We start from the raw sequence: 19,609 nt of genomic DNA on the forward strand, positions 1-19,609 counted from the left end.
GACAATTTATTTATTGAAAAATAACCCAAACCAATTTATTAATGATTAAAGATAATACTGTAGGCACCGCCAAAAATGGCCGAAAAATCAAGTTGTTGTTGTTTTTAATACGAAATTACATTTATTAAAATCCATTATTTCTGAGTAACTTTTTTTCCAGAAAGATAAAACCCTGAATTTTATCATATAGAAAACACAATAATGTAAAATTTTTCTACTATTTTTAATTACATTTTAAATGTTAAATTTTCCCAAAAAGTTAACAATTGGCGTTTTTTGTTTTGCACAAAAAACGTATATAAAATTTAAAAAAAAAAAGAAAGGTTTTTGAAAGAATTAATTCGTTTATTTCTTAACTAAGATTTAGGGTGATTTTCTATGAGAATATGTAAAAATATTATAATATAAGTACCTGGATTTCAAATAATTCCACTTATTCATATGAGCAACCAATTATTTCGAGTCGATTTGATTACTGTTTACATTTGTACTTGATAAAAAGCAAACTTCGGAAGACCAAAAAGCCCCCCAAAAATCCCCCTTATTTTTTAGTGACGAAAATTTCAATGTATTATTAACGCTGAGGCTGGCCAGTACCAGATGGGTGACCATTTGTATGAGTTTGGTTTTTAATGTGTATGTGTGTGGGGACCAGGCTCTCCAAAATGGGGAGGGGGGCAATTTAAAGCAGAATAAAAAAAAATTATTTCAGCGCGTTTGGTCCACCATAGTCGAAAGGCGGCAAACGTTTCCAAACTTGATTGAAAAAATAATATTTTTAACACAAAGGGCACAATATTTATCGAATTTTTTTTTTGTATCGATTCTTCAAAGCATGCCCTGTTTAATAATGGCCATGCATTATTCGGCTCGCTAAAAAAAAATGTTAATTTATTTATCAAAGATTTTTGTTTGTTTTGCATAACTTAAATTAATTATTTTACTTAACATATTCACCGAATTTCACACTTCAAAACTCAAAAGCGGGATAATTAAACACAATCAAAGTTCTGATGTTCAGACATCAAAATAAGGTATGCAAAAAGTTTTTTTTTTTAATCTATAATCCCGTACCTTACAACAACATAATATGTTTTGTTCAGTTTCAGATGATTATTTGGCATATTCGGAACCCCCTCAAAACAAGGGTGGCATTTGTAAGCAAAATATATATATATATATATATATATATATTGTTTATGAAAAATAAGTACACTATTATAAAGTTCATTCTTCTCTTAATAATCGCTGAAAATTTCGTATTGATTGGATAATTACCTGATTTTTTGTAGATTTTTAAAAAGACGGTCCGTCAAAAAGTACTTACCTGCCCCCCTCCAGTTTTGGCGGTTCATATAATACTGTGATTGAGATACACATCCTGTCTGTTTCCTTTATTTTATTTTATTTATTTATTTTTACAATTTTGCGCATCCGTATTTGTCAAAGCAAATCATTATTAAAATTAATAACATTTTTCAATTATTTCTTTTTAGTTATTCTAGATCTAATTATTTATTTTTTCAATATTATATTTAAAAAAAAGTCTTCTGCTGATGATTACACCGGTGCCCAAAAATCTCTTCCCCGGAAAATTCGTATCCGGAAAACTTGTTTCTTTTTGTTAGGTTGGAAACGGCTCCCTTATTGAATTATTATCAAATGAAACCCCTTCTATGACCGTCCTTGAAGAATATAGTGTTTTTAAAAGTGACTATACCCCCATAATATTGTAAAATATATATTTTTACTTGTTTTTGAACATGTGTTATATATTACTAGTTGTTGAGTATATAAGTTTATTTGAACATGTGTTATTATATATTACTAGTTGTTGAGTATATAAGTTTATTTGAACATGTGTTATTATATATTACTAGTTGTTGGGGTTATAAGTTTATTTGAACATGTGTTATTATATATTACTAGTTGTTGGGTATATAAGTATGGGACAAACATACTAAATCTATTTTTCTCATGTGCCATTTTTCCTATTTATTTACTTGTAACATTGTATCTGTGCCATTATTACCTAAATTCAGTTTTGCAGCCAGATTATAGCCCCCCCTTTTTGTGGCTGTAGACATCCTACTATAACGTGTGCTTAATCTTTCTTCTATGGCATGCAAATCAACAGCTCTTATATTTAGCTTAATATCGGAGCTTAGTATCGGAATATTTGTTCCTGTTAAAAAAGCTATCATCACAAACATTCCTTGATCTCACAGTGTGTCTGAGTTTATTGCCTTTAACCTTAATAATTGTTTTGGAGAACTGATAAGAAAGAATCCCGACAAGGTTATGTGTGTGATTGGAACATATCTTCTCTTAAAGTTTTTACCTTAATTTGTTTTGAAGAACTTTATAAGAGTTCCGAAAGGTTATGGGCGTAATTATAACATATCTTCTCTTTGCGGGATATTAGATTAGGATTAGGGTTATATTTAGCCAAGGAATTATCAAATTAGGTTGACCCTTTTATGAAGCTGGTGTGGGAGGAATGTAAAACTCCGATCATTGCTGTTTATTACTTTACATTGCCACCGAGTTATTATTTTGATTTACATGGGCATGATTGTATTTAGGAACATATGGAGGCTTACAACATTACATAATTGTGTGAAATTGATCGAAATATGAATTGAATACGATTATAAAAATAATAATTAGAAAATCAAAACAAGTAATTTATAAAGAGAAGAAACATTTCTAACAAAAAAATTAACTAGGATTAAAGATAGGAATTCATCTGTATTTCATTTTAATGGAATTTGTCTTTCTATTTCAATTAAATGGATTTATTGTGTTAGATATCCATGGCCACATGTTTTGTAATCTCTAAGTGTGGCTAAGCGTACAAAGATTAAAGACTGAAACTTCATAGTGCTCTTCCATTTGAGCGATTGAAACTGTTTGTGACAGTGAAACATGCATGAAGATTTTCATCTCCTTTTTCACACAACGGGTTAATGAGACACGTAAGTCAAAAAGAGGGATTTGAAAAGTCAGCGCTCAAATGGAAGAACATGCTAGCCTGAAAAACATACCAGCGAAGTCTCGTTCACATTCCACAGTAAACGTTTCCTTAAGGTATTAGCAATAGTTATAATAGGCGATTGGTGACGGTCAAAGTCAAGTATGTTTTGTTTCATTAATCCATTATCCCAGGCATTGTCTACTTATTTCGGATAACAAATTTGATATTACTTATGGTGTGAAGTATGGCGAGGGTACTTATGCTGTTTGCAGCTGAATTAATTTGCCATTTTAAGATCTTAATTTGTGTTAGTAGCGTGTATTTTTCCCTATTTGAAAACTAGAATGTTTAACTATATATTAGCTATAAATGATGAATCAGTCTATTACAAAATTATTACCAATAAGTTTCTTAATGTGATTAAATTTTATTTGGTGTATGGATGAGCGGGCTATATTTAAGGATTGCAGAATAAACTTAGCATACTACCGACATATACTTTGTTGTGGTGAGTAATTCCCATCATAATTTCCAAAAACTTGTTCTAGCAATAAAAACGCCTTAACTCAAAATATTCATAACCTTTGACAATTGTTTTAAACTAGAAAAATACAATCTACTTATTGGAACCTCCATAACAATTTTGTTAAGTCGTATACATTTTAGCAAGGGTTAGATCGTACATGTCGGCAAATGAAATATGCCGTGCTGTGGATGGTGTGATTTAAGTTTCGTTCCCTAGATAAACGCATAAGAAATGAAATTGTCACATATGGCAAAGAAGTATCTCACATGTTTGAGGATAGAAGAGTTTCCATGCAGCCTGATTCATGAAGCGAGACAAGCAAGATGTCTGCATCTCTCAGTTCCTGTCCTTAAGACTAACAAAGAAAAACTGATTATGAAATAATTAGTTAATTAGATATTAGTCTTTCCTCCCATGAACAGTTTCTCTTTAAATAAAACCTTTAAAACCAACAAATCTTTATTGACTCTGTACGAGCTTTTGTTGAATATTAAGTTAAATAACCAAGCTTATATATCTAGAACCCTGATTAACACAGATTTCTGCAAATTTCTCAAGCTTGTTGAGCCGAAATACCCAAGAACATGTGCCAAACAACCCTTTCTCTGCACTTGGTTGGAGGAGGCAAAAGGCGAAAAAGAATCTTCAATAACTCAACTACACGCCTTTATCTCACGCACATATTCTTACACATTAATGAGAGTCTGCTTTCTGTACCAGGATATTTTAGAAAGAAACATTACTAATTTAAAATAGCTATTATATCCTTAGAAAATTATAGATATAAACAGTTTAATGTATTCTTCCTCAACTAATCTAACAATAGTCATTGAAAAATTGAAAATAATTTTAATGCCAAATTACATGAAAAAACAAAAATGCAAAATAAATCTATTAATCCAAAGTTAAATAAATGCAAGCGTCTATTCTAACATTTGGTTAACTTTATTTCTTGTTTTTGTTCCTTTAACAAAAGAATTAAGTCAGGAAATGATTTAACACAAAATTTACATATTTCTAGCATTGTTTAATGCATCTCTGAAGACAGTTTTTTAGAACATGCGGAAAGTCACTAATCAAGATATATCATTTGGAAAACACTTTCCGTTCAAAATCAAATTTTTGGCTTGCATAAGTAAAAATCGGATAATGCAAGATATTACATTAATGTTTAATTTATTTCCTTTATAAAATCGGATAATGCAAGGTATTGCAAAGTGCATGGGAGAGAATTTCATGTTCGTCTGCGTTTCTAATCTCATACATTGTGTGTTGTGGATCGAAGTGATATCTTGCAGGGGAATATTTACTGATCATGCCCCGTTTCTTGATTTTGATAACTTTATTTGATTTCCTGAAAATTGAAGCATAATTAACTCCTGTAAATTGTGGAAGTCGATTTAACACATCTAGAATGAATATTGCTTAGGTACAGTATGGTATTTAATGCGCTTTTGCTTCTGAAAAATTGTCAGCAATCCATCAGATAGTTTCAACAGATCCAGCACTAATCATGATCTTTTGGCGAATAGTCAAGAATAGATCTTCAAGAAAGGTAGTCGTGCCATAGTTGAGAGTTGCATCATCTGACAGACAGAGGGAAAACAGATCTAGGTGCTGCTGCGACAGATTTCACGATATATTGGAATTCACAATGACAACGTTTTAAAAAATAATATGTGACATGTTTTTTTTAATTTGTGGGGATTGAAATTCCCAGGCTAACTCGGTTATCGCCCTTTAACTCTGGTAACTAGAAAGCGACACAGCCACGTCACTTCCTATTCTTTATATTTCCATCTTTTTTGCTGAACCCTCAACCAGTCAACATGTGACAAAACGCTCTCCAGTTTGCATGGCCAGCCAACCAGTTCTCCTGACTAACCAGCCTAGTCTCTCATAAAAATATTTCACAAGTAACGTTAATTCCTTATTCTTTTCTCAATAAACTCTATATTCATTTCGTCACATGAATATTTATGTAAATAAATCTACATTTATTCACTATCATATATCAGTATGTTTCGTCTCTTGCAATCATTTGCTTCACTCTCAATCACCAACACATGAGGATGGGATCGTCTATAACATAAACAGGCTATCGAGTTTTTTGTGGTGTGCGTCTCTTTACTTGCGACCATTTGCTTCAATCTCAATCACCAACACATGAGGGTGGTATCGTCTATAAAATAAACATGCCATTCTGTCCTCAAGAAAATTTATTAAGTTCCCTGTGGTGTGTGTGATTTCAAATAAAACAACTTATCATTGCATGAGACTTGAAGGGTTCCATTATACATTTAACTTATTTCAAACACTTGTAAATCAAGAACAATTAGTTCAGAGCTGTAATTTTCCACATGACCCATAGAGATATAAATCATTACATACGCAACATTTCTACTCTATCAGACAAACGGAAGTTGGCCAAAGTCATTACATATTGAATGTCCCTCGTATTTAACATATTTTGCGCAATAAACATTTTTTATGAAAACAACAATGATAAAAGGTTAACACCTTTAATAGACATTTAGATATGAATATTCGATATAAAATAGACGTTTTATTTATTTATTAAATTTAAAAATAAAAGTAAAAAACTGTTAAAACATGACCTCTGCATAAAGATTATGTTCTTTTGGGTGGTTTTAAAAATTTACATGAGAATAAAAACTTTGTTTTTAAAAGAAAATTATTAACAATCAAATGATCAAAATATTTTCTATCGTTTTTGTATGAGATTTTACACAAGAATATGGTTTTAAACTTTTTCAAAATTTTATCATTTTAGTTTTCACATTGAATGGAGCATACTACTGGATGCCAAACAATAAAAACATTCATAAAATCAAACAGTACAATTTTGTGTTTGCATGTTTGTCTAAAGCTGATTTCATAAAAACAGAAGAGCTACATTACAAAAAATATTTTCATTTTTTCTTATTTTACTTTGTAAAGGAAATTGAAGCTTACATGTCTAGCATGTGGGTGTGTTCAAAGTAATATAAAATAGAGACTAAAATTGTTACCCATTATTAAGATGTATTAAGTTTTAAAAAAGTAAAAAATCTTAAAACGTGATCTCAGCATAAAAAACTGTTCTTTCAGGTGGTTTTAAAAATTTACACCAGAATATATACATAATCAAAGTATCATATTCTTTTCGCAAGTTTTTGTGTGAGAAAATCAGTTTGTTTCACACAAGATATTCACGCACATAACAAAAATATTGTTTTTAAAATTTTTTATGATTTTACTTCTTGATGTGGATGGGCGAGTAAGAAGGCATGCAACATACGTAGGCATGTGCAACTCAACTTGGAAGTTTTGACAACAGAATAACCGTATAAATTGTTAGCTTACCCAGACATTTAAGTTTGAAGAAATCTTCCTGTTACAATTAATTTTATTCCGATATGAATTCATATCCGAGGGACAATTTATAGATAGTTATTGTCCCTGTTATCAATTCATTGCTAAAGTTTGATCTTCTAAGCATTGTGTCTAAATATTTCTTAGGTTTTTTTTATTAGGTCAGTATATTTAACACATTTTTGTCTTTTTGTTTCATTTTCTTCAGTAAAATTTATCGTAAATCAATGGGCTCCTTTGCTTGGGCTCACACTTGAACTCTATATGCATACATAGATATTTGAATGTTGATTTAAAGTTGTTTTGTCTTCCATGTTTTTGCATATGACACAACAAATGTGCGTTCTATGCAATGAACTACATATATCACAGAATTTTATTTCTGTGTGGGGAAAAATGCACCTGTCATTGCGGAGATCACTTATTTTAGAAGTATTTGTCATAAATTTTTATCGTACGAATTCATTATAATTCTGTCTTGATCGTAGTGGAGACATTCTCTTTGAAGCCAATTAATAAAGCCTTACATATATAGTCCTTGATTACTGAATCCATAAAATACTTGTGACGATATTGTTTTGCTCACTTTTAATTTTCTGTAATTGGAGTTCAGGAGTATTTTAAACAACGGTTATCATCTAAAAAAATGTTCATAGCAGACTTGTATTCTCATTCTGTCATATTTGTAAAACAGACTTGATTAAAATGGTTGGCCATTTTCGTGATAGAGATATTTCTCTTGATTCATGAGACTGGTATAAAATTTTGGAAGATAATCAGATGTTTCTTTTTATTTTCTTCCTTTGAAGATTTTAAGCCCTGCTTTTTATTGAAACCAACCGAGAGCTCTTTTTAGTATCTTTGCCATTCCCTTAAGCGCAGTTCCGTGGATCTCTTTTGCACTTGGTTCACCAGGAATATTAGTTAGTATTAGTTAGGTAGGACTTCAGGTTCTTCTTCATAAGCCCTGTGGCACCTAGAATAACTGGTATGATTAATATTTCTCTAAGATTTCAGTTTCATGACGACCAAAAATCTGACTTCTGTAAAAAAAACTAATTGCTCAATAATGCGTTTTGTCTCCCATATGTGTTTTAATATGATGCAAGGAATTGTATTTCTGTGTAAAACAAGAGCGAAATATTTAACAAGAATGTGGCTTCTCTCCCCTATGTGTTTCCATATGTCGCAACAAATGTGACTTCCGTGCAAAAGAAGAATCACATACTCCACAAGAATGCGGTTTTTCTCCCATATGTGTTTTCATGTGATTGAATAAATTTGACTTTCGTGCAAAAGAAGAACAACATACTTCACAAGAATGTGGTTTCTCTCCTGTATGGGTTTTCATATGACGCAACAAATTTGTTTTCACTGCAAAAGAAGAACCACATACTTCACAACAATGTGGTTTATCTCCCGTATGTGTTTTTATATGATGCAACAAACTTGACTTCCATGCATAAGAATTACCACATACTTCACAACAATGTGGTTTGTCTCCCGTATGTATTTTCATATGATGCAACAAATGTGACTTCCGTGCAAAAGAAGAACCACATACTTCACAAGAATGTGGTTTCTCTCCTGTATGTGTTTTCATATGACTCAACAAATTTGACTTCCGTGCAAAAGAAGAAGCACATATTTCACAAGAATGTGGTTTCTCTCCTGTATGTGTTGCTATATGGCCCAGCAAAGTTGACCTTTGTGCAAAAGAAAAACCACATATTTCACAAGAATGTGGTTTTTCTCCAGTATGGGTATGTATATGTCTCAACAAATATGTCTTCAATACAAAAGAATAACCACATACTTCACAACAATGTGGTTTGTCTCCCGTATGTGTTTTAATATGATGCAACAAATGTGACTTCCGTGCAAAAGAAGAACCACATACTTCACAAGAATGTGGTTTCTCTCCTGTATGTGTTTTCATATGACTCAACAAATTTGACTTCCGTGCAAAATGAGAACCACATACTTCACAAGAATAAGGTTTTTCTCCCGTATGTGTTTTCAAATGACTTAATAAATTTGACTTCCATGCAAAAGAAGAACCACATACTTCACAAGAATGTGGTTTCTCTCCTGTATGTCTTTTCATATGACTCAACAAAGTTGCCTTCTCTGCAAAAGAACAACCACATACTTCACAAGAATATGGTTTCTCTCCTGTATGTGTTTTCATATGACGCAACAAATCTGACTTCTGTGCAAAAGAAGAACCACATACTTCACAAGAATGTGGTTTCTCTCCTGTATGTGTTTTCATGTGTCTCAATAAATGTGATTTCTGTACAAAAGAAGAACCACATACTTCACAAGAATAGGGTTTGTCAGCCATGTTCGATTGCATCTGATTCAACAAAATGTATATGCAATGCAGTGTATGTTGATTGGAAGGCTTGTAAATTTTAATTAAGAAAATATATATGAAGATATTTAACTTTTCTAAATCATCAATGAAGAAATGCCATTCTTATCAATTAATGAATTTCTTTTCATTGCTACGAAACCTGGAAATATAAAATAAATTTGAAAAATTATATTTCATATGGTCATATTGAATTTCTTATTTTGATTTTAATTTAAAATATCTAAGCAACCTATTAAATATCTTAATGTTTCTTTATTTTAGTGAGAAAATTTCTATTTACAAATATTTAACTATAAATCTTTACGTTTCTTCATTGTAGAGATGAGGATTGATTCTTCATATTATTTGAAGTTTTCAAAATATTGTTCTCATCTTGGGTGTTATTTTCACAACGTTTCTCTGTTTTCTCCGATCTTATTCAGGGGTATTTTATCGAAATTGGGAATCTTTCTCTTGAAATTAAAAATCTGAGCAGAATCTTGAATAAAATTCTTTTTAACAATGACTGAGTAAAAAAAATTAAATTTGTATTTTCAATCTCACTGACTGATGATTGAAACTTCAGCGTTCACGAGTTTGTAACTTACAACTGAATTTTACCATGTACTTTAATAACAGCACTACGAGTCCTTGCAGAGAATCCTAGTAATCCTAGGAACATTTTTGATACTAGACGTTATCAGTACATTTTACTATATATATATATATATTTATATATATATATATATATATACTCATTCACATACAGCTCATCAGTGCGACTAGACAAGCCAAGACCCAAACCATATATATAGTGGCACAAAAAATCTGCACTTGTCATTTTTCAAAAATTGCAAATTATACTAAATTTAATGTAACAGTCTAAAAAACCTATACCTCATTTAATTCATCTTTTATTTCTCTATATTTTTACATACTCATATTTGACTTTTAATTAAAGTATCCTAGTGTTCACGTCAATTAATAAAATAACTTCAAATCGACAAGGCATAAAAGACTCTGCATTATGGAAAATTGTATTTTAATATAATTTTAGAACATTACTGCATCAAAAATACAACAGGAACACAATTAACTTGTTAATATTAAGTAGTGTAGCTCTTCTGCAATTTCACAACCTGCAATCTTTTGGACATTCCTTGAATTAGTCTTCAACAATACTCCGGTGAAAGGGCATCCAACTTCTCTTTAACTTTCGTCAAAAGTTCTTCTCGATTTTAAATTTTATCAGTAAAAACAGCGGAATCAGAAACAAGATCAATCAGGAGTTATGTGGATGATGTAGAGTAGTATTTAAGAGCAGTTAAATAAGGTGAAATATCAGATAGCGCTCCTAACCACAAAGTGTCCAGGCAGACATTTTATAAACACTCATGTAAAACAATATAATATATGGGCAGAATTGAAGAAGTCCTTAGAGAACTATTATGGGATTGCTGCACACCCTAACAAACGTCGAAAATCTTTACACAAGTCTGATACTAAACTGCGACTGGCTTAAGAAAAATGAGGTAAGATGTTGTGGTGTTTTATCGTAGAACGGAAGACAGACCAAAACCTCTTTACTAGGCTTTACCGAACTAATTTCACAGCCAATAATAAACGTAAGAGCAAATAGTAAACATAAGAGCAAATAGCAGGTAGCAGCAGTAAACGCAAGAACTGTTAGTAACGAAATGTTCAAGAAGAAAAAAACTCAGCCCTTTTAAAAAGAAAAAGGAACGTGTACAAAATCACGTGCCATAGAAACTTTTACTTTAACGGAAATATAACAATTAGTAAGAGAGATTGCAAGGTGTAGATTTTTTTTTCGAAGTAGAAAGTTATCTTTGAAAGCGGCGATGTGTTTTATTTATAAGTCCAGTCGCTGGACATGTTTACGGATTCGGCTAGACTGGCGTGGAAGCAGTTCAATATTCGAAGGACTGGCTGGTCTCTGCGAATTCTCTTTATTTTCTGTATTAGGTATATTGTCAACTGGATTTGTTTCAATCAAATGGGCCGGGTCTGCATTTGCCAGGTCGGGTCGAGTATTCTTAGCAGGAACCTGAGGTCCATCAGACCGCGGAAAACGAGCCAAATGTCTTAGCACCACTGAATCCTCCTAGCCATCATTATGCCGTATTCTCGCATGCGTAGGGTCGTACTTGCTCCTGTTGCCAAACCGTTTCAATAGTTCCTCCCCAGGTTTGCAGAGCCAAACAGGTAAGGCAGTAACAGTAGAAGAGCGCTTTTCAAATTTGAACAATCGTTTGTGGGGAGTTGCATTCATACTAGTGCATAGTAAGGAGCGAATAGAATTTAAAACATCAGGCAGAACGTCCTGCCAAGCACTAAGGAGTATTTTTTTAGATTCCAGGGCCAATAATATTGAGTGCAAAATAACGCCATTATAGCGCTTGCACTGGCTGTTTCCTCTTGGGTTGTATGCAGTAGTGTTACTACACCCAACCCCAAGTTGCGTCAGGAAATTTCTGAACTCCTCCGACAAGAACCATGTTCCTCTATCAGATTGGATGAAAGCGGGGAGTCGAAACATAGAAAAAAATATTCATCAGGCATTTGATTGCGGTCTGCAAAGAACAATCACGGCAAGGGAACGCAAAGGGACATCGACTGTACTCATCCACGATAGTAAATAGGTAATGACATCCTTTCAAAAATGCTGGGACAGGCCCTTTGAAGTCTACAGAGAGGCGCTGGAAGATGATGAGTATATAGTCTGGAGGAAGATTATTTGATGAGTATATTGTCTGGAGGCAGATTATTTGATGAGTATGTAGTCTGGAGGAAGATTATTTGATGAGTATGTAGTCTGGAGGAAGATTATTTGATGAGTACATAACCTGGAGGAAGATGCCCATATTTCCTCAATAGTTCGTTAGCACAGAAAATTACATTAAAACACCAGCATCTGCATAGATGCAGGGTTCATACGGGTTTTAGAAATGGTCAAAGATTAGAATATGAGATTGTGCAAATAAGCAGTCGATTCATTAGCAATTTTAGCAGAGTATCAGTAGCTAATGTAGTGGTAAAGGTTAAGGGAGATCGCTTATAATGAACAACACCAACCATTGTAAACGAATTATTGAAGTTCGAATGATTTTAGACATTGACCTTTTTTTAAGTAAAAGTCAGTATTGAAAACAAAATCTTAGTGATCATTCGATAATAATCCGATGAAAAAATGAAAAAATATGAAAAAAAAAACAGGGAGGGTACCGCTTCTACACGTGCGCCGGCATTTTTTTTTACTTTAAACTTTTGAAGCAGTGAAAAACGTTTGAAATTTATAAAATAATTATTTGCCCCGTGTATTATAAACACCATAATCTCCCTATGTTAAGAACGGCTTTTATGGTCAGTCAAGCTGAAAACATGACAAATGCAGAGGATGCATTAATTATGAAAACTGCATTAATAATAATTCTAATCATTTCATCTATCACAGTTAATGTCTCTCAAAAGACAAAATAGTTTCATTTTATCTCGTCCTCACTTTTCAAAACAAAAAGTTAAAATGTCTATCATCACAATCCGGTAAGTAAATCAGAAATCCATTATTGGATTCTTAACACTATTGTTCTCATCTTAAATTTCATTTTTATAATGTTTGCACAATAAATAACAATCAAGATGAGAACAGTAGTCTTAATTGTGAAAAAATTAATTTCCAGAATTACCTTAGGCTGCGAAAGAATTGCCCCCTTCCGTGACGTAACCGTCCTGTAATATCTTCACCAGACGAAAGTGAAAGAGATTTATGTTTAATCACCGGCAACCGAATCAACTTGTGGTGAAAGAAAGAGAAAGGAAAAAAGACGAGGGAATCTCCCCTCTTATATAATGGAAGGATCAGATGATTAACTATCACATGATCCAGAGCACTAAAAAAAATTTAAAGGGATGGCTAACAACAATGGTTAGTATTCAAGGTAAGTGCACGCCAATCCTTCTCTTCTTGAGCAATCATTAATCCTTTTCTTCACATAATAATCTAAATAATACAAAGAATCATTCCTCATCTAAAAAATTCAGAATCGTAATATTGTAATTGAAGAATCATGATTATTTTTTAATTTAGTCAAAGTTATTTGTAAGGTTTGTTGGTTTGGTCAGGTGCACACATATGTGTGTTGCAAGTTAGTTTCGTTTAAGCAATGTAATTCCTAATGTTATCAGCGGTGACCAATTCTGTATATGCAAGTGCATACTGAATTGACCACAACTAATAAGAATAACAATGTTTAATATCCAGATACATACTTGTTTGCAACAAATTTAAATGTGATATTCGTTTTCTGCATACCCGAAAACCTATAAAGGTTGTCATGATAAAAAGAGTTTTAACGTGGAAAGTAAACAACAATTTATCAAAACGGCCAACAAAACAAATAAAAAAAATTATAACCATGTGGCCAGAAAGTGGGTGTTTATTTTACATTAAATTTATATAGAGAATGTGAGAAAAATAAGTTAAACTCACCTGACTTGAGGAGGTTGATGATTGCACCAAAGACGGTGACGTTTGACTCTTGCTTATATCTACTGCTGCTGCTTCTGATGGAAGTGTTTGCATATGAATGACTGTTACTAACTATTTAAAGGATTGGGGCATGTGGCCAGAAAGTAGGTGCTTATTTTACATTAAATTTATATAGAAAATTGATTCCCACTTTTTGAAAAAGTTATTTCCTCATATCATGAAAAATAATTGTTTGTGCCACATATGAAGTATATATTCGTTTTTAGCACACCCGAAAAACTATAAAATAATCTGCTGAAAAAAAAAATGAAAACAAGACAATTTCTTTTTTACTTGTGAAACAGTTAAAAACAAAATTTATAAAAAATTTTTTCTTTGGTAAACGATAAAGAAGTTGGTTTTTATGTTTAACTCAATATTAAATACAAAAACAATCGACAGAGAAAAGTTTCAACGAAAAATCAACATTTTCATTAGGATTATTCGTTTAGTAAATGTAGTTATCTCCCTTACATTTTTAACATATTCTGCAAATGCGCAAAAATCGATACTAAATTCATGTAGTAATACTTACGTTTTTTGTTTTGTTTTATAATCTGCTTTCGATTAACTTTATCTGCTTTTATAAAGGAAACAATTTTCAAATGTGATTGACTTTACAAGCTCAAGTTACATTCAAGATGACAAACGGAAGAGTAAGTTCGCAGAAAAACAAAATTTAAAATAAACCACGATAAAATATTTAGTTTAAAATACAAATAATGACTTACCAAACGCCATTTTTTTACTGGGATTTTTCCGGCATTCACCGGAAGTTATTATCTCCCCTAGTAAGTTCGATTTGTTTCTATTTTTAACCCTTTTAATTAACACTAGGTACAGTCAAAAATGGCGGGCAAAAAAAGGGGGACCTAGTTTTGAAAGCCGATTTATCTTCTTTTTTTTTTGTAGGTTTCCGACTACTTTTTGATAGTATTTGAAAGATTAGAGATTAAAGTTAATTTCCTAAAGAAGAAAATATTTGTACACATTAAAAAAAATGAAAAATGTTTTCACTGCGAGCTAATTCAGCTAAATTTTTAAGTTTAATACATTCATTGTAAAAATCCTTTAAATGATAAATATTAGTTTTCTGGGTCTATTTCAAAGATAATTAGTAAAGTCCTAAGATATTGAGTTAAATAAAAAAAAACACCTTGTTTTAGCAAAAATAAATTAATTAGCCCTAAAAAAGCAAGTAATTTACCGTTCACCAAAAATGTAACAAACTAAAATTTTGTAAACATTATTATAAGTAAGCCCAAAATTTCAGCCAATCGAAACGCTGTTTCAAAATGAAATCATGATAGTAAAAGGAGGTAGGGGTGTCACATTTCTTCCCCTCCCCAGACGTGCATCCATACATTCATATTCTGAATGTTTGTATCAATTTTTATCTTTTTTTAATTTAATTATTTTTACGTTCCTGTTTTTAAATTAATTTTTTTTAATTATTGTTCAAGATTATATAAAAATTTTGTTACACCGAAAGTTTCACATTCTTTCGAGCAAGGAAATTATTAAAATCTTGCATAATTAAGCGAAATCTGTAATTTAAAAAAAGTAGGAATATTTTTGCTATTATAAGTTTTTGTGTGTGAAAATATTAAATAAACAATGTTTAATTCAATGGTAATGTTGGTAGTTCGGGAAATTCATTTTTCTTTGAGTTATATCGAATTAATTAATACGGACTTTAGGTCTTTTTTCGTAATGTTTCTGTAAAAATTATTTGATTTTGTTTTTATTGTTACAAATTACGATGTTTTATTTATATATTAAAAAAGCAAAAATAAATTCTTGCTTTTTTATTTATTACTGAAAACAATAACTTTAGTAAAAGTATTTTTTGTTTTTTTTAAATAGAATAATACATTTCCACTAAGATTTAAATAAATATTTTTTTATATTCCGCGATCATTATTTGATAAATACTGAAAATTTCATTAAAATTAGTTAATTTCCTGAGTTTTGGTGATTTTTAAAGTAAAGGTCAAAATGTTTATACGTTTTGAGCATCAGCATTCATTTGCCCATACCTAATTAATTCCATAAATTACGATAAGCAGTATTCATTCAATATTTTCACAAAAACACACGAAAGAAACAAAGCAAACGAAAAATGAAAAATGTTGAGAACACAAAAAGAAAAGCTAAGAATCGAGAAGTAGGGCGGAAATGCGGAGTCGTATGCGTAAGGAAATGAACAACACAGCTAAAAGTAAGGGGGTCGGACATGTGGGTAAAGAAAATAAACAAAGTTCGTAGTCAAGATGAAATAATATTAAAAAAATAATAATAACGTTAAAATTATTAAAAAGTGTCTTTAAGAAGGAGATATATAATGTTTCTTACCGGAGATGACTAAAAACGGCGAAGGACAACAGAAGATAAAAGACAGAGACATGAAAGGCTGCTGATTACAATTAGGGAACAAAACACCGGTCAACCTGCCGGTGTCCAGTCAGGGGAAACCCTATAAGAAAAATGTCCGGCCAAGGGACCTCATAAGACTAAGGGGCATAATACATGCAAAATAGACAACTATTTTAAAAAAAGAAAAAAAAAACTTTTATAATTATTGTAATTTGCTTCTTTTTTTTTTAAACTGAAATTAAAAATTAATTAAAAAGTATTTTTTTAATTGCAAATGAGTTAAAACTTTTTTAATTGCCAAAAAAGTTAATCTTGGAACTTAACTCTACTGTTTTGTAAGTAAACTTCTTCTGAGTGAATTGATTTTGAACTTTAATTTCACTTAAAAAATATGCGTGTATTTATGATTATATATATATATATATATATATATATATATAGATAGATAGATAGATAGATAGATAGATAGATATATGATGATGATGATTGCAACGTGTCGAGTGTCACTCCCTCAGACGCTTAAAGTCCATGAAGCCAATATTGAATTTTTTTTTTTTTAGTCCTACCGGTGAGTTCACACGCGCAAGCAGGCATGACACTGAAGACGGTCATTGAGATCAATTATTACATGCTTCCGCCATTTCAAGCCTCCACACGTCAGAACTTTTCCATCGTCACAGAACCATTTTTATAGACAAATGCCTGAGGGAGTATCTGTACACAGATGATGTTAGAGAGTTTTAGCATTGTACGACAGCTAAGTCTCTGTCTTGGTTCAAAATGTTGAGATCCAGCAACAATCAAGAGCAAGATAGCCAGCAATAAGTTAAACTGTAGACCAGCTTAATGCAGGTACTGGTCTCCCGCTTTATGTTTTTTTAATCAGAGATTTGCTTCTCCTAGAAAGGTTGCCTTCACCACGGCTTATGGGAGCCCTCTCCATCCCAACACATATACACATACATACAAATACACACGGTGCTAGTTGGCCGTTGGCCCCGATAAAGGGTTCATTCGCCCTTTGGAAGGTCTTGTTTTTAATCCTCCAGGGAGACTAGCCAGCTCCTCACCAAACAAGTCTGGTGGGAGAATCAGTTTAGTCGCCAGTGACCCAATCATGAGGCAGCTAGTAATGGGTTACATGGTACCAGTAGCATATGACATGACCTTACATAAATATATATATATATATATATATATATATATATATATATATATATATATATATATTACATAGCATTAAGAGAAATACGATATTCTAGTAAAAAATATAATAAATTTTTAAAGTAAAATATTGCAGCATTAAGGATTTTTTTACATTCAATTCCATATTATAATATAATCAATTCCTAGTGCTACAATATTTTAAGTCATAAATGTATTATATTTTTACTTGAATATCTTTTTTTTAGGTTTTAACAACTAGTCCTTTCACTTTTCCAATTTTAATCTTAACCATATTACTTTTCAGTCTCGCATTTTCTATGTAATCCATGATTTTTCCAGGCTTAGCTTTGAAATAAAATTTTCTTCCTGTTTCACTTATTACCCCCCTCTCTCCCCCCTCTCTCTCTCTCTCTTTTATCTCTCTCTCTCTCTCTCTTTTCTCTCTCTCTCTGTTCTCTCTCTCTCTCTGGGTTGTGCCGTTCAATCAACAGTTAGTTGTTGCCAATATAAAAAAAACTAATCGACCTTTTGTATCTTGTTACGCCATCATCTCCGCCGTTCCAAGCCGATTTGAGGTAACAAAAAATGATTTGGTTGCTATGGTAACCAACAACCAACCAGAAAAGAAGAACTGTTTCCTCATTCCTTACTAATCCTGAGAATTTTGGAACAGTAATTTAAAATAAAATTCCTTTTTTGTAACTTTTGTTTTACTGAACGAAAATTGCATTGTTTGTTTGTTTTTTCAAAATATAGCTGAGAAGGTGATCTATGAACTGTAAAAATTGTTAGAAATTTAGTCAGAAAATGAATAAGCACTAAAGCTTGTCAGAAATTCTGCAGAAATAAGCAGGCTCCTCATTGGTCAGTTTGTCTGCCCCGATTTTGTTTGAACCATTCAGATTGCTTGTTATTACTAATTGGTGCCAAATTTATCAAGTGAAGATATTGATATTTATTGATCAGAAGAAATATAAAAAATATTAATTATAATTTTATTGATGTTGTTTGTCTGTTGCTTAAATATTGTGTTGGCGAATTTTGTTTTTATATAAATTTGGTCCACCATCTGGTCGAAATTATATTCAGCTTAGCGAAGGTATTGGTTATCTCCCTTGCACTATTAAATTTATATCGTTGCTTTAATAAATATTTTATTTGGCTGGTGATTTGGGTCCCCAAATTCTTCCTTTTTTCCTTTTCAACAACTATAATTTAATGTCGGAAAATTAAAACTTTCACCTCTTCTTTTTATTTCGATGTGAGAACGACCATTTTGATCTTTCATTAATTGGGTTATTGGTAGTGTCGAAGAATAATGGCTAATTCAAATTTTTTTTCTCGAATAGAAGCAAAATAATTTCGAATAACAACGACCCTAGCTTGGATAGGAGAAAAGCTAGATGAGGAATTTAAAAGGAATTTTTCTCCAGATATACATAAAATGGATATTCGAGCTGGATGATCTTTGCGACCAGTTTATTATAAAATCCTCAGTGGAGGAGAGATTGAATATTGTCAAGATTCGGCGCAGTTTATGGCGGAAGTTAGAAGGAAAATAGCAAGTTTTGGACCTGACTTGGAAAAGTCTAATGCTAATGTTCATATGAAAATGTAGTTAAAATGTCCTCAATTCAGTGGGAATCTGTTGTCGAATTAATTCGAATTTCGAAGCTTTCTTAGAAAATTCGAATTTTACACATCTGATTTAGATGACGCAGATAAACTCTTTTTACTAAAATCTAAATTGGCGGGAAAGGCATCCGATCTTTTATTCAATTTTGATATAAACCTCGAAAATTATGAGCAGGTTTTAGCTTATTTGAAGGGAAAATTTTAAAATTCATCTTAGATTATTAACCAAATTTTCGAGGACATTATTCCTTGATTAGTGCAATTTTGCCAATTAAAGACCTGAAAATTCTTCTAGATCGTAGAGTTAAGTAAAAATTGACTGAGAAGCACAAGTCATTTAATAAAGATTTTTTTCTGATAATTCTACATCAGCAATTATGATTGCTCACATTCTGTTCACTAAATTTCCAAACAGCGTGCACAGAAAGTTAATGAATAAATCTAATGAACGTTGCCCTCCTCTTTCTTCCATCATGTCGTGTACTTTTGACATTTTGGATATTATGATGACATCACCATTAGTTGTGCAAGGCGGGAAAATAGCCCGCCAAAAATGTTAGCTTCTTCATTAGATCCAAAATCTGATATGGCGATGAGTTCTGAGCCTAAACACATTAATTCAAAAAAGAGTAGTAATAACTACAA

Source organism: Euprymna scolopes, chromosome 46 (genome assembly GCF_053919585.1).
Source record: "Euprymna scolopes isolate OS-2025 chromosome 46, ASM5391958v1, whole genome shotgun sequence".
Taxonomy (NCBI): Eukaryota; Metazoa; Mollusca; class Cephalopoda; order Sepiida; family Sepiolidae; genus Euprymna; species Euprymna scolopes.